The sequence below is a fragment of the Xiphias gladius genome, chromosome 2 (genome assembly GCF_016859285.1).
Source record: "Xiphias gladius isolate SHS-SW01 ecotype Sanya breed wild chromosome 2, ASM1685928v1, whole genome shotgun sequence".
In the NCBI taxonomy this organism is placed as follows: Eukaryota; Metazoa; Chordata; class Actinopteri; order Istiophoriformes; family Xiphiidae; genus Xiphias; species Xiphias gladius.
Window position 1 is genome coordinate 13,051,352 of NC_053401.1, and position 15,352 is coordinate 13,066,703.

Below are 15,352 nucleotides of genomic sequence, written 5' to 3' on the forward strand. Positions count from 1 at the left end.
TTATGTTGCAGAATGACATACGGGACTTTCATCATTAACAATAGCATTTTTTCTACAACTGAATACAACTTTGAAGGCTAGTCCTAACATCACCTCTAATGTCAGTTTCACACAAAATGACAACACAGTATTTCATCTGATTTAAATCATTATGATGAAAAGGGAAAACATCAAAGTTTTGTTAAAAGCAGTGTGGTCTTAAAACCTTTTATAATTGCCTCAGAGGTGTTTCATCTGATGTTACATTTTGAAGGCATATATGTCATGTAGTTTTGGCAATACAAACTCTCTGGCTTGGGGCTTTAAAGATCTGTGAATCTCTGACAGCAGCTGCAAACAGCTCACAGAATGCTAAACAGCCAAGAGCCATAATGTTTCCTCCTTGGTTTGTGGCCAGATAAACATGCACCAGTGTCCATATGTTCAGTGCTACCTCTGCTGGCACTAATATGGCTCCGACTTACATCTATTCAGTTGTAGTAAGGCTGTTTTTTTTGTGTTTTTTTTCAATCACAGAACTCAATTGCTAAATCACATATGCACTCAGAAGGCTGCAGCCCGGAAGAAGCTGAGCATTAACTAAAGTGTGTGGCTGAGGTAAACACCTGAGCTCATGATGTAAATATAGCAATCAAATTATACCATGAAAGGGATTTTGGATCAGGGTAATGGGGGTTTCCGGGGCCAAGATGTTGTGTGAAAACTGGATCAGGAGTAAAGGTCTGAAAGAAACGTGCAAAATGAATGATAGCGGGTTTATCTTGAAATACATCATTTTTCAAAAGGAATGAAGATAAATGAATTTTCAGATTTTTTGAGCAAGATGGCCCTCGAACCCCACCCTCCACCGTGAACCACTACCACCACCACCCTCCCCACTCTCTCTCCTTCCACATGCACACTGTCTCTCATTTTGTCATGTACACACATACAGCAGGGACACGCACACCGCACACTTAAACACAATCGCATTTGCACATGCACACAATCAACAGACCGCATTTATTTTGCTTTATCTTAGAAAAAACACTTGCAAAAAGAACACCAGCGCATATGGTGCTCATTTCTGCACCAATGGCCTAATGCTCTTAAGTTCATTCTTTGTTCTTAGCATCATTGTTTTAAAAGGGAAGACAAAGCAGGGCAGTGTCTACATGCTGCTTTTTCATAGTAGAAAGCAGAACACTGCAGCTATTGTGCTTGTCACCTCCTAACTCCCTGCATCCTTAGCAAAACTTCTGACAGAGAAAAGTTCACAAGTAGCAGGGGTGCATTTGGTGGAGGGGATTAAACATGACACTGCATTTTTATCAATATCCTTCACCTTAAAATACTGTATTTGCAGTACATGTAGAATCTGGTGTTCGATGCATGATCGTCATGTAAAAGAATTGATGCTCAAAGTAAAGACTGGTTTGTAGCTTTTATTGAGGAGACTGAGGCCATGTCCTCTATATTTTTTCCGGAAAATTGGGGTTTTAGCGACCATTGTACGTACCACTGTGAATATTCTATAGGCTGATTCCAGTATTTTTAGATTTACGTTTCACTACTTTTAGGCCAAGAAATAAAAAAAATACGTTGAAATAATTAAAATAATACATTACTTTATTGATCCTAAACAATAAAATCATTCAGGAGTCCCCTACCACAGTGTATAGATTTACAATCTTTTTTAAACTCAGTTTTAATTGTTTAACTAATAGTATTATCTATCAGTGTGTTTGGTTGTATTTTTAAATTGTCTGATCACTTTTCACTAGATCATGTTTGGGGGTTTCATGGGGAAAAAAACATTTCTAGACAATATATTGAAAACTGGATGAATCAGTTAGAGCATTTAACAGACTCTCTTTTGTTTCCTGGTCAAAATTATATGTAGGGTCAGGTTGGGGTTGGGGTGGCTGAGACCCCTGGCCATCCTGGCTATGGCCCTGAGCACAGTTAAACACGGGGAAGTACAGTACAGTAGCTATAGGTTAAGCTAACCTACAGTTCAGGTGGACTATGTTTTTAATATGTGGAGTAGACCCAAATGAATATTTGAATTAAAAATATACAGTAGAATGCATCATATTGCCTAGCCCTAGTAGCCCACATGTTCCTGTTCATTGGAGTCACAGCGCAAAGCATCCTATTTTGAGAAAAATAAATATCCAGATATCTTTAAAAAGCTTGTTTGAATGAATGGTAAACGGACTGCGCTTATATAGCACTTTTCTGGTCTTATCAACCACTCACAGCACTTTACACTACATGCCAAATTCACCAAGTCCCGCACACCTTCATGCATCACATTCACACACACATACTGAGGGCACAGCCATCAGTAGGGCAATTTGGGGTTCAGTGTCTTGCCCGAGGACACTTCGACATTTGGACTGAAGGAGCCGGGGATAGAACCACCGACCTTCCGGTTAGTGGACAACCTGCTCTAACTCCTGAGCCACAGCCGCCTTTTTAACATGTTCATGCCCGTTTCCAGAATCCTTAGAGTATTTTAACCATCTGGATGAAAAATATTCCATCTATTGCACAATAAATAAGATTGCTAACCAGTTCCTCAACTTGCTACTGTATTTCCTATCTAGGTAGCCAGGAATGACATACACCCTTACACTTTTTAACTACGATGGGAACATTTTTGGTTCGGACTGAAATGTCTCAAAACTATAGGAAGGGTTGCTATGAAATTTCATACACACATTTGAGTCACTTTGGTGACTTTACATCTAGCCCCACAGAGAGGACACATTTTTAATTTTGTCCAACTTTGGTTGGACAAAATAATATCCAAATTCCTGCAAAATTAATAATATCTCCAGCAGCCTTAACTGTTAGTTGTTTTTTGTGCTAATTTGCAAATGTTAGCATGCTAACACACTAAACTAAGATAGTAAACCTGAACATTACCTGTTAAACATCAGCATCTTGTCATTGTGAGCATGCTAACATTAGTGTTTAGCTAAAAAAACAAAACAAAACTAAATAATTTAGTTCAAAACTACATGCTGAATGCTGTGCCTATACAGCCTCACAGAGCTGCTAGCATGTCCGTACACTCTTAGTCTTGTTAAACAAAAGGGAAATATAAACATGTTATTTTATATACAAACATGAAAATATTGGAAGGTAATATCAATATACCTCATAATAAATGTTTAATTTTGGTTTGCATTGTACAAATTAAGCATGGAGCTAGCATTTATGGCTACCATCTTTGTTTGGATCAGAAAATGAGGAGCAACTTGGGAGACAGGTTGGAAAGGTTTAATCATGCTAAACTTTTAATCATCCTACAGATTGTTTTTTGTCCAGTGGGAAGAGTCCTTGACGAATCTGTGAATAACTACAGAACAAGGGTAAATGCAGTTAAAAGACCTTACGGGTTTTTCAAGTAAATCAGATGCCAGCAAGCTCTGCCACTCAAATGTAATGGTATATATGAGAAGCAGAAACTGGGGCTACATGTTAACTTGTGTTGATTTAGCATAGTAGCCTACATTTATTTTAAGTGAAAAAAGTTCAATTACTATCCCATTGATAATAGTGGTGGTGGTTACTTGAGGTCAGTTGCGTCTCTTTTATTAAGTTGCCACTGTAAATATGAAACCTTTCAGGACTACCTGTGAGCAACCAGCCCTCCCTTTTGTCCAAGATTAAAATTTCAAATGATCACTCTTGACAGATTATTTTCTTTCAGAGCGCCCCCCCCCCAAGGATAACCAGAAAGGGCACTTTCTTCCCAAAGTTACTTAAGCTGTTAGGAGTGTTCCTTCGCAGAGTTGACACATTTCATTTTTTTCATTTCAGACTCAGACAGGCTTAGTAACTGCTTTGTGAGTGAAGTCTGAGTAGCTTAGCTTTTTAAGCGCAGACTGGAGCGGACAACTCGGCCAAGAGTAGATGTGCGATTATATCTTAAAGGGAGGGGCTTGAACGGGTATTCACTTTGGTTTTTATCACTGAGCGTAGTGGAGGTCCAACTACAGACTGGCTCTCTCTCCTCTCCTCTCACTCGACTCAAGAGCTCTACTTTGTCCCGTTAAGATCCACAGGTAAGTGCAAAACCTTTGAACTGCCTGCACACTCATCCCTTAAAGTTTTATAGACGTCCTCAGCAAGAGTTCACGACCCACTGATGCTTTAGCAAAAGGAAATTACGATGCATTATTTGACGATGGGAGATTATCACATTCCGGGTCTCCACTGTGCGCATGGGCTGCTGCTGCTGATACTTTTCACAATATCTTGCCGCTCCCTCCTTTGTGCGCTTTCCACGCCAAGAGTTGACTGAAGGCGAAGTAAACTCACGGTTGCGAGCTATAATAAACTTTTCTATGGCTCGTGCACTGACGCTGTCATGTAAATGTTTTTATAACCGCGTGACTACACAAAGAAAAAGCATTTGCCCACTCCTGTAACGCGCGCCCACTCCTACAGATTCTTATCGAACAAAGTATGAAGGGGCAGGGTGGTGTCTGCAAGCCCTCGGCCAGCCAAGTTTCTCCTCAGCATGCGATATGGCACCAGCGACTATCTGAAACAACTTCTAGGACTGTAACGTAAAATTTTAAAGATAAATAAAGAGTTTCTGGCTGTTGATAACATTCTTTGTCAATAGCATCCCGCAAACCCCAGTGGAAAGCTGTGTTCTTGATCCATAATAGCAGAATGTGGATAACCCTGTTGAAATTTGACATGTGGAAAGTGTACAAAGACAGGCCTCATAAGGCTACCAGTTCACCACATGCCTCTAAAAGATAAAATTTAACCAGAAGATCTTTCTGATTTACAAATGGCAATTGTCCTTTGGTGTATGAACTTGAAACGCATCAAGCATCTCCTGCAGACAAAACCATAGGGCAGGCTTGCAAAAAGCCCATTCGCAGATGAATCCACTTTTCATCGTTTCAAGGTATCACATTCTTTGCAATCCCACCACCCCTGAGGCAAAAGAGACTCTTCAACTCTCATTGTACTTGAGTTAGGCAGCAAGTCTTTTGATCTCGGCTTTATTACATAGTAGTATCTGTGAAATGGAAGCATGGAAAATGGAAGAGGGTGGAGGGAGGGAGCTTCAGAGGGTGGATCTGTAAGTTCTTTTCTTTTTTTGAATGCTTTGGGGCTAGAGACAGCATAGTAATTGTCCATGAAACTGTATCTGATAAGTTGTGCAGTGTTTGGAAAACACGTGGAGAATGCCCCCCGCTCCTTATAAGGCACAGACCCAGCCTGGTGACAGATGATTGGAATAGCCTCTGGAATGCAATGCATAACAATCCTCCAGTACAGTGGTTCCCAACATTGCTGTTTGATGAACCCCCACAGCCCTGTCAGATGAGCTCATTCCCTCCTCATCAACAACGACATCATCGTGTTCCAAATGTGTTAATTTGTACTGATTTTAAACTGGATGTCGTTTAATACTATTTATTATATTAATGTGGATATTGCTACAACAATTTCTTTAAACAGTTGAACTGTCAGGTCCAGGTTTAGGTCAGTTTGGTCGAGTTTGCATTTGTAGTGCTAACAGTTGGAGTAGCAGAAGCTGGAGATTTCAGGCATTCACCAATTACCTTTAGCTATTTCAACCATTCCTCCACCATTTATGTTTTTTTCACTACTTCAACTTTTAGTTACGTTTCTACTGTTTGTCCATTATTTAGCTATCAACCATTTATTGATTGCTTCTAGCAATCTATTTCAAACATTTACCCATTTCTTTTAGCTAACTATTTCAACCATTTATCCATTATGTTTAGCTGCCTATTTACACCATATCCATTACATTTACGTTGCCAACCATTTATCATTAATTTCAACTAACTATTTCAACTAGGTATCTGTTACACTACTGGTGAAAAGTTTTACAACACCTCCATTTTTGCAGTTGTTATTTAAATTTACATAATTAAATGTCTCAGTGTTTCATCAACTGGAGATTTTAAAAACAAGGTATCATAAAACTTTCCTGTTGAAATAAATTTAATTTAAATTTGATTAATTCAGCAGCTGAATACACTTGTGACATTCTTTCTACAATGGAAATCAAATATTGTTCAGAAGGTTTGTCCCAACACTGTTGCAGAAGTTCCAATGATGTGTTGTACTTGTTGGTTGCTTTGCTTTCACCTTCTGTCCAGTTCATCCCAAACCAGCTCCATGAGGTTCAAGTGTGCAGATTGTGCCGGTCTTCCATCATTTGAAGCCACCAATTAGTTCTTTTCTTTTAATGTTTTGGGTCATTGTCTTGCTGTAGGATGAACCCTTGACCAACCAGTCTTTCTTCCTTTGTTACTTGCCTTTTTCTCACCATTCTAATAGCAATACACGGTACTACTTCCTGCAGTACAGTATTGTTCTAATAATGCATCAGAGGATGTAGTAACACAGTTTGTTCCCACACTGACTTTGTACAGATAGAGAGTTTGTAAGTAAACAACAAAAGTTGGGGCACCTGTAGGAAATGTTTGCATTAACTTTCAATGCTTAATTTACTTCCATAGCGGCAGAAAAAATGTAAATTAACCAATTTCTTAATCCCTGAAAAAGGTCTGTTTTCTATTAATTTTACGGGATTTTTCAGTTTTTGGTGACCTAAACTTTTTTTTTTAAATCTTAGGGAGATTACAGCTTACCTTTGCACCATTTAATGTTATTCACTGGACCATAACTGCTTAAATTTCAATAAAAACTGGAAAAATTTGGTTAATTTAAAACTTTTGACAGGTAGTGTACTTTTACCTAAATACAGTGCATTATAAAACTGTTAAGACCCCTTAAATGTTTTCACATTTTATTATGTTGCAGCCTAATGCTAAAATTAAAAAAAACAAACAAACATTTTTTCCCACATAAATCTACACATGATAACCCATCATAACAATGTGAAAACGGAATTTTAGAAAATTTGCTTTGACCCTTGAAATTTAGCTCAGGTGCATCCCATTTCTCTTGATCATCTTTGAGATGTTTCTACAACTTGACTGGAGTCCACCAATGGTAAATTCAATTGATTGGACATAATTTGGAAAGGCACACACCCGTTTATATAAGGTCTCACAGCTGACAAAGCATATCAGAGCAAAAACCAAGCCATGAGGTCAAAGCAACTGCCTGCAGAGCTAAGAGGCAGTGTTGTGTCGAGCTACAAAAAAAAAATCCTGCTGCATTTAAGGTTCCCAAGAGCACAATGGTCTCCATAATTCTTCAATGGAGGAAGTGCAGAGCAACCAGGACTCACCCTAGAGCTGGCCGCCAAACTGAGCAATCGGGGGAGTACGGCCTTGGTAGGAGAGGTGACCAACAACCCCCTGGTCACTCTGGCCGAGCTCCAGAGATCCTGTGTGGAGATGGGAGAAACTTCCAAAAGGACAACCATCACTGCAGCACTCCACCGATCTGGGCTTTATGGCAGAGTGGCCAGACAGAAGCCTCTCCTCACTGAAAGACACATGATAACTGTTTGAAGTTTGCAAAAAAGCACCTAAACAATTCTCAGACTGTGAGAAAAAAAGATTCAGTGCTCTGCTGAAACCAAGATTGAACTGTTTGGTCTCAATTCTAAGCATCATGTCTGGCCAGACAAGACATGACACTTAGAAATGGTTGTCCTTCTGGAAGTTTCTCCCATCTCCAGTCTGGTTCTCTGGAGCTCAGCCAGAATCACCAGCGGGTTCTTGGCCACCTCTGTTACCAAGGCCATTGTCCCCCCGTTTGCTCAGTGTGGCTGCACAGCCAGCTCTAGGAAGAATCCTGGTTGTTTTTGGGTTTTGTTCCGATATGCATTGTCAGCTGTGAGACCTTATATAGGTAGGTCTGTGCCTTTCCAAATTATGTCCAATCAATTGAATTTACCACTGGTGGACTTCAGTCAAGGTGTAGAAACATCTCAAAGATGATCAAGAGAAAAGGGAGGCACCTGAACTAACTTTCAAATGTCAAAATCTGAATACTTATATTGGTGTGATACTTCAGGTTTTTCTTTTAAATAGATTTGCAAAAATATCTAAAATTCTGTTTTTGTTTTTCATTATGGGGTATTGAGTGTAGATTGATTAGGGAAAAAATTAATTTGAATGATTTTAGCGCAAGGCTGCAACATAACAAAATGTGAAAAAAGTTTAGGGGTCTGAATACTTTCCAAATGCACTGTATGTCAACCATTTATCATTACTTTTAGCTAATTTTTTCAACCATTTGTCCATTACTTTCAGCGAATTATTTCCACCAGGTATCTTTTACTTATAGCTAACTATTTCAACAATTTATCCATTACATTTAGCTATCTGTTTAAACTTCTGTGCTCACTTGCTAACTTGATATGCAGATCGATAGTGACTCAATATGTGAATATATATTTTTCGTTAAATCATCAGTTCGGTTTTGTCAAACTAGTTGACCTACTCTACCCTTACAAGTACCTCCTGGCAACTGCAGCAATAACTCTGGTTAGGATCTATAGGATAGGATTTTTTTTCCTTTTCAGTCTTTGCATGCATGTTAACACGAACACATACATTCTCACACAGCTATTTCCAGGTTGAAACACACAGAAAACAACTGGCTTTACAGTCAAATGCATGTTGTGCTTTGTAGTGTACTTAGAAGGGTTTCTTATAATTGGCATGATATCATATGGGTGCAGAGGAATCTGGAGGTAATTGCACAGAGTGATAACAGGGGTTTGGCAGTGGAAGGCGAGAGCCAGGGCCAGGGTTAGGGCTGGGCGGGCAGGATGTAGGGAACACTGCCATGCATTTCCGGAGTCTGGCTCTGTACTGCACAGTGCAGCGAAGGCTTCTAGTTACTGTATGCTGGCTTCATCTCCTTCTCCCTCCCCTCTCTCCCTTCTCTCATACACTTGATTAAAGTTAAATGTTGGATCAGTTGATTATTGTGTCTAATTCTCATCACAATCAACATCTGCTAAAGCATGGAGCATTCATGAATCTGTCCATGTATGGTTATGTGTTTACATGCATGCAGTATATGCGGGTGTTTTGTTATAGTTTGATCCTAGATACTCATAATCCAGCACAGTATCAAGTTCCAAAGCAAGAATCCAGAGTTTTCCTGCAAGGCAATAGTTTCTTACCACCACAGAGCTAAGGCAGCCAACCGAGTGGCAAATTCAATTTGAATAAAGTGGAAAACTGGCAAAGATAATTTTCTAACACAAATGATCGGACCATTCTGTTCTTCTTTTTATAGATGTTTACCTATACTGTGTTAAGTGTTAAGGTTTTTTTAATGTTGTTCAGTTTCCAGTGATCACATGCTGACACGTCAGTCCAAACATACATTGTTTCTGCACAGCAGGTGCCAGAGCTATTTTCTGGTTTCTTCCGATAAAGGTACAGTCAAATTATGTAAGGCAGGTTTCCTGTGCTCTAAACTTTTTGCCCCTTGGTTTAATTTTATGCAGACTTTTTTTGTTCTAAGAGATGCAGCCCTACCATGCCTGTAGGACAACAAGCAAAATGATTTCTTTCTTTTTCATCAATGAAGTCCCTGTCATCAGTGTCCATCACTTGGTTGGAATAAAGTTAATTTAGGTTTTAGGTTTGTGTCTTCTGGACAACAGCAGGAGTAAGACAGGGTTCAGCTCATTTGAAGTGATTGTGATTGACATGCAGCTAGCGCTCAAGGGACTCTGGCCCTAGACTCAAGCCCCGCAGCGCACTCGTTCTGTTCCCCCTTGCCTTTGAATTTGATAGCATGTAATTTGAATGCGCTGTATCCAGAACCGCACACTAAGTTGTATAATATGGTGAGCTTGGACGAACGAGCTGGTCTTGGGTTGGAAAAGAATTCTTAACTCTTTCACCAAGTAACGACAGTCAACAAGTGGTAGACAAAAACTGGCTGCTTAATTGCTTGTGAAGTCACATGAGGACATGAAACCTTAGATGATGTTTATTTATGTCCTGGAAAATATGCAGTACGAGTTTTGCAGATGTTTGTGATATAAATTCGAAATTCCTGCTATTTGCCATTTCAAAAAGAAAAACCTCATTTGCCATGAAATTTCCCTCTGTATAATTTAGCTTATATTCTGTTTTTTGTTCCTCATTATGCAGCCAAGATGACATGGAACAGTTTTGTAGGGAAATAGCCACGCTGCTCTGGGATGTTCTGCCATTTGTTCACTGCACAGTTAGACTCTGGTTCTCCCTGGGGTGATGGAGAGTGCTCACTTTAATTTTTTTCTCAACTTTTAGTGGACCCATACCCTGGTTTATAATGGATTAACCACCAAATTAAGTCTAATTTAATCAAACCATATTTACATAGCTATTTTCAAGCCACAGATTCATTACACTTTACATGCAAAAAGAATTTCACAATGATCATTCCTCCTAGGATCGGGATCCTTACTTCCTTTCTTTCCAAACTATTTCCCAAACTTGGATTCTCTTGAAGCAGTCATGTGGGCATGAAAGACCTGTGTTTGAATTCCTCTAGGCTTTAGTCACACTCTGATGAAGAGGGTTTGTTAGATCAGCCTCTCACTTTTGTCGTTTTCTGACTTTAAAGTGCTATCACTCAAGGCCAGGCTGTCTAATAGGCAGTATGGCATGTCTGTGTTGGTAATTGGCATATTGGTCCGCCATCTGCTTGTTGCCAGATGCCAAGCTCCACCAGAAGTTTCATAGCTATAAAAAACAGTATTGTATTCCTTTCCCCCCTAAGTAAATCTTTTTTTTAAGTGGGTGATGATTTAATTCATGAGGCAGCCTTGCTTTATATCTTAAAAGGTAAAACCTCCTCTCTTACTCACATGTTCTACATTTCTTGGGGTTTTTGTGGATGATTGATTGTGCGAGAGTGAGGTCAGCGCGCCCAAGCAGTGCTTCTGATGTCATCCTACAAAGATGCATGTTCTCCCCTCTGTTCCCCAAAGTGGGTTATTCGGAGAAGTGTACAACACTGTTGAGAAGGACATTTAGCCTTTAGGCTTATTCTCATCTGATAAAACAAGCACAGGAAATGTCTCTGTTAGCTGATTGGCCCTGTGTTTTCCTTTCGGCGTCCTCCCACTGGGACCTCAGACGTGCATAGTGTGTCCCTGTGGAGGAGAAACAACCTTACTTGTGTCTCTCCTAACATCTACATTAACGTTCCTTTTGTCTCTGTCCTCTCCTTTGACACCAGTATATTCTACCTCAGCCTTTTTCTCCCAAAAAGAAATGATTACTATAGCATTGATTCTCACTTGACCCTACTTCTTCTCTTCACCAGCTTTCCATTCTTCCCCTAAGTCTTCTCCTCAACTCTCTTCTCCTCCTCCTCCTCCTCCCTTCTAATCTCAGCCTATCATCTTCCTCCCATAACGTCCCAAAACTAAACAAACATAGCTAATCAAGAGCCTGTCAAATCACCTTTTAAAAGTTCCATATTTTAGGGTAGATGGGAATAAAGGGTACATGGAGGTAATAAGGTGATGTAAATCCCAACGGCGTGTGTGAAAAGTATCACTGAGTGTAAACACATGACCAGTGAGGTCATGTGTTTACACAGTTAGCAAGGTTAACCGCTCTATGAATCGCACGGGGGAAAACAGACAGGGCAGTGTGCGGGTCAGTTATAGGCCTGCTGGATTTATGCTTGTGGCTGTAGAGGTGCTGTGTGTGTTGAAGTGTGTATGGCAAATGTGAAGGACAGCTCGGAGAGTCCACTCTGGACGCCCGCCATCATGGGATTCAGAACTGGCGATAGCGAGATCAGGCTTGTATGTGGTAATGAAAGTGAGGACTTACCTCATACACATAAAACAATCCCTGTGTCCTTACATGGGTATTCACATGAGTCAGACTTCTTTTTTTATTCTTTGGAAGAGCTTCAAAGTTGAGTGTTTTTTAATTCCAACCTAGGTCTAAGTATATGAACATTTATTTTAAGTCTTGGTTTAAAAACTCAGGCGAATACAATATTGTCCGCTGGTCTCATACTTAATATATTTAGGGCTGCGACTAGCGGTTATTTTTACCATCGAATCTGCCGATTATTTTTTTTGATTAGTCACTTAATTGTTCAGTCTATACACTTTCACAAGTTCCAAGAGCTTAAGGTTACATCTTCAAATTGATTGTTTTGTCGGACCAACAGTCCAAAACCCAAAGTTATTTGAATAATAATAATATAAAACAGAGAAAAGCAGCAAGTTCTCAGATTTGAGATGGCTGAACTGAATAATGTTTAGCATTTTTGCTGGGTAAATGCCTGCATGAACTGTTTTTTTTTCTCACCCGGGGCAGCACAAATAAGTTGTTAAATTGACATATTGTTTCCTTTTAAGTAGATATGGCTGACATGTTAGCAAGCAAGGAGCAACATTACCCCTCATTTGGAGTAGTGTTTCTTGACACCTGACAAATGTAAGTCAAATAGTCACCCTCCTTTTAGCTCCTTTTGCCCTCCTCAAACTTCTGAGGGAAATATCTGACTCATTAGCTGCTAAATGCTCCTCTGTCTTTACTAGCTATTGGCTAACTTTGTCTGTCTGCCTTTTGGTGCTGGCCAGGTACTGTACAGCCTGTTTAGCAGAGCTTTTTTGCTGAACAAGTTGGCTGCTGTGTCTGGAAACAACACTGATAAGCATGATAAGAGTGAATCAAAACAGTAAAGTTGCGGGTCGTACAGTGAGTTGAAAGACACCAAAATGACACTAAAACTCTCTGTGCAGAGGAACTGCAGAGTTGTGTAATTATTCTCTGGGTTTGTCATTGTGAGCACCACTTTTCACATTAAAGCTATTCGATCTATTGTTAAAAATATTGATAATAGCAATTTTAAAGGATTCATTGATAATCAGAGTGCAGGCGACAAATTTTCTTTCGTTAACTAACCATTTAATCAAGTATTTGACTAGTTACAGCACTAAATAAAACCTTCCTTCATCCATAATGTTGCTCAAATTCCAGACATGTGTCTTATAGCAAAGCCCACTGTTGTAAATGGTCTGTATCCATCTTTCCCACCTGAATAAGCCAGTGAGGCAGCAGCACAGTCTGAGGTCTGCATCAGGGCTGTAGTCGGGAGCACTCGTAATTGTTTAAGAGTGCATTTATAGAGTGTACTCTTTGTACCTCCTAATCAGAAGCATACTCAGGCATTTACATACCAGCATCTGAGGAATGCTCAGGAATATATTACAAGCAAGGCGACAGAACAGAACAAGAGAGTAAGAAAGCTGTAGTTAGTGTGCCTCTCCGCTTTTGCCATTTCTTTCCACTTCACATGTCACGCCACTGTTGGGAGCGGGTAAGATACTTGGTGTGGTGAGGGTGGGTGTGTCAGTTGGTAACAAATGTAGGGTATGTTTAGGCACACTCTCTACATTCTATCTGTGCCTTTGAAACTGTGTCTTTGAGACGTTTTCTTTAAAAAAAAAAAACACTCCAACACTCCACTATTTGTGGATTCATTCAGTATGCATTTCATTATTTGTCAATTCTGTACCCAAACGCAGTTCTCGCTAGGGGACAAGGAGAACAAAAATATGGTCTCACAGAACCATTTTAATAAGACAGTTCTCCGCAGGGACAGAGGCTGGCATAGGAGAGCTCTTTACCTCATCAAAGATCTGCCAGAGGTTATTGGGAGAAACATTCAGTCAGGTTTTTATTGAATAACCCCACCTCTGTACTGGAGGGGCTTTTCTGTAACACTGCTGCTCTACAGCTGCCGAGGTGAGAGCCAAATGGTACTTATTAAACTAAGCGCTGATTCATACTTTATGCCTTACTGCAGTTTAACCTTGTTGGAGGCTTATGGCTTGGCTTTAATGCTGAAGTCCAGTCGCATTTTTTATGATTGAAATACATATGCATACAATTATCTTCTGATCAGACAGCAAAGTTCACAAATTTCCTACGACACATGAATACAATTGATAGAGACAGTGATCCGTTTCATTCTACTTTCAATTTAAGTTGTAATATCTAATTGAACAACGTGTATGCTCGCTACTTTAGATCAAAGCTTCCTTTGAGATGCACATTAGCACCTCCACATTATCAGAACAACTTAGATGCCATGCTATTCAGGAATAATAGCTGTGGGTCCCCTCATCTCTGCTTATTTACACAGTAAGCAGCTCTCTGCACAAATTGAGCATGACGTCTAATGGAGCGCGAGCATGGATTAATTACCCCCACATTTAGACTAATGGCTCCTTCTCTTCTGATTAATGATGACACATGTCACACAGAGGAGAACAAAGCTAAAACATACATAATTTTATGTAAAATAATATATTTGGAATTTGAAGGTATTTATACTGACAAAATCTGCTTTTATGAGGAGTCTTTGTCTTAATTATTATTAACGTCATAAACTGTTGAGCGCCCTTTAATAGCAAAGTGGCATTATAAGGAGAAGGTAGCCGTAACCACAATTGCATCATCATGTACGTGTACAAATACAAGTTACAGTATATTGCTTATAGATATCAGTTGAAGGTGTGTGATGATTTGTGTTATAGCTGCATAGATTAGTCAATAGAAAGAAAATTATTCTGGAACTGTCTTAACAATTGAGTGACTGTTTCATGCATATTTAATGCAAAAATGCCAAATATTTGGTGGTTCCAGCCTCTCCTATATAAGGATTTGCTGCTAATGATAGTAATAGGCAAATATGATAGTAAATGAAATATTTTTTGGTTTTGGACTGTTGGTCAAACAAAACAAACAGTTTAAGAGGCTCCGGGAAGTTCTGATGGCCATTTTCCATATATATATATATATATATATATATATATATATATATATATATATATATATATATATATATATATATATATATATATATATATATATATATATATTTTTTTTTTAAATCTCGCAGACTTAACAGTTAATTAATCGAGGAAATAAACTGCAGATTAACCAATAATGATAGTAATTGCTAGTTGCAGCCGTAATTTGTATTATAGTATCATGTATATGTGGATTTGGCACAACTAGTGAAGTGGGTTTTTTTTTTATTGAGTACTGTTTATATTTAAGTGCAAAGGGGACATTTACTACCATAACCCAACCAGTACTGCATTTGGCAAATACCAACATCAATATTTGACATTTAAATACTTTTAAAAATCTTGTTATTATAATCTGTTAGATATTTTTCCTTAACCTTTATGATGTGGATTTACAAAGAATCTCTAGTGGACAAACTACGTAATGGCAACGCTGATTCTAAATTACCTCAAACATACAGTATTTTGCCAATCCTCTAGTCCAATTTCTTCTTGCTTTTCAGCAAACACATATACTGATACCAGTAAATCTGCAGTAAGCTATGTTGGCTAATATTTCGGCCTGAATGATGTATTGCTCTT

General features: G+C 39.1%; 1 protein-coding gene across 8 annotated transcripts in view; it reads left to right on the top strand.

The window, feature by feature from the left end:
- Positions 1-3,941: 3,941 nt before the first annotated feature.
- Positions 3,942-15,352, top strand: part of cald1a (caldesmon 1a) — a 61,717-nt gene continuing 50,306 nt past the window's right edge. For all 8 annotated transcript variants that reach the window (XR_005708890.1, XR_005708889.1, XR_005708887.1 and 5 more), the window contains exon 1: positions 3,942-4,058. The gene's annotated coding sequence lies outside the window, so the exon portion shown is untranslated. The remainder of the gene's footprint in view (positions 4,059-15,352) is intronic.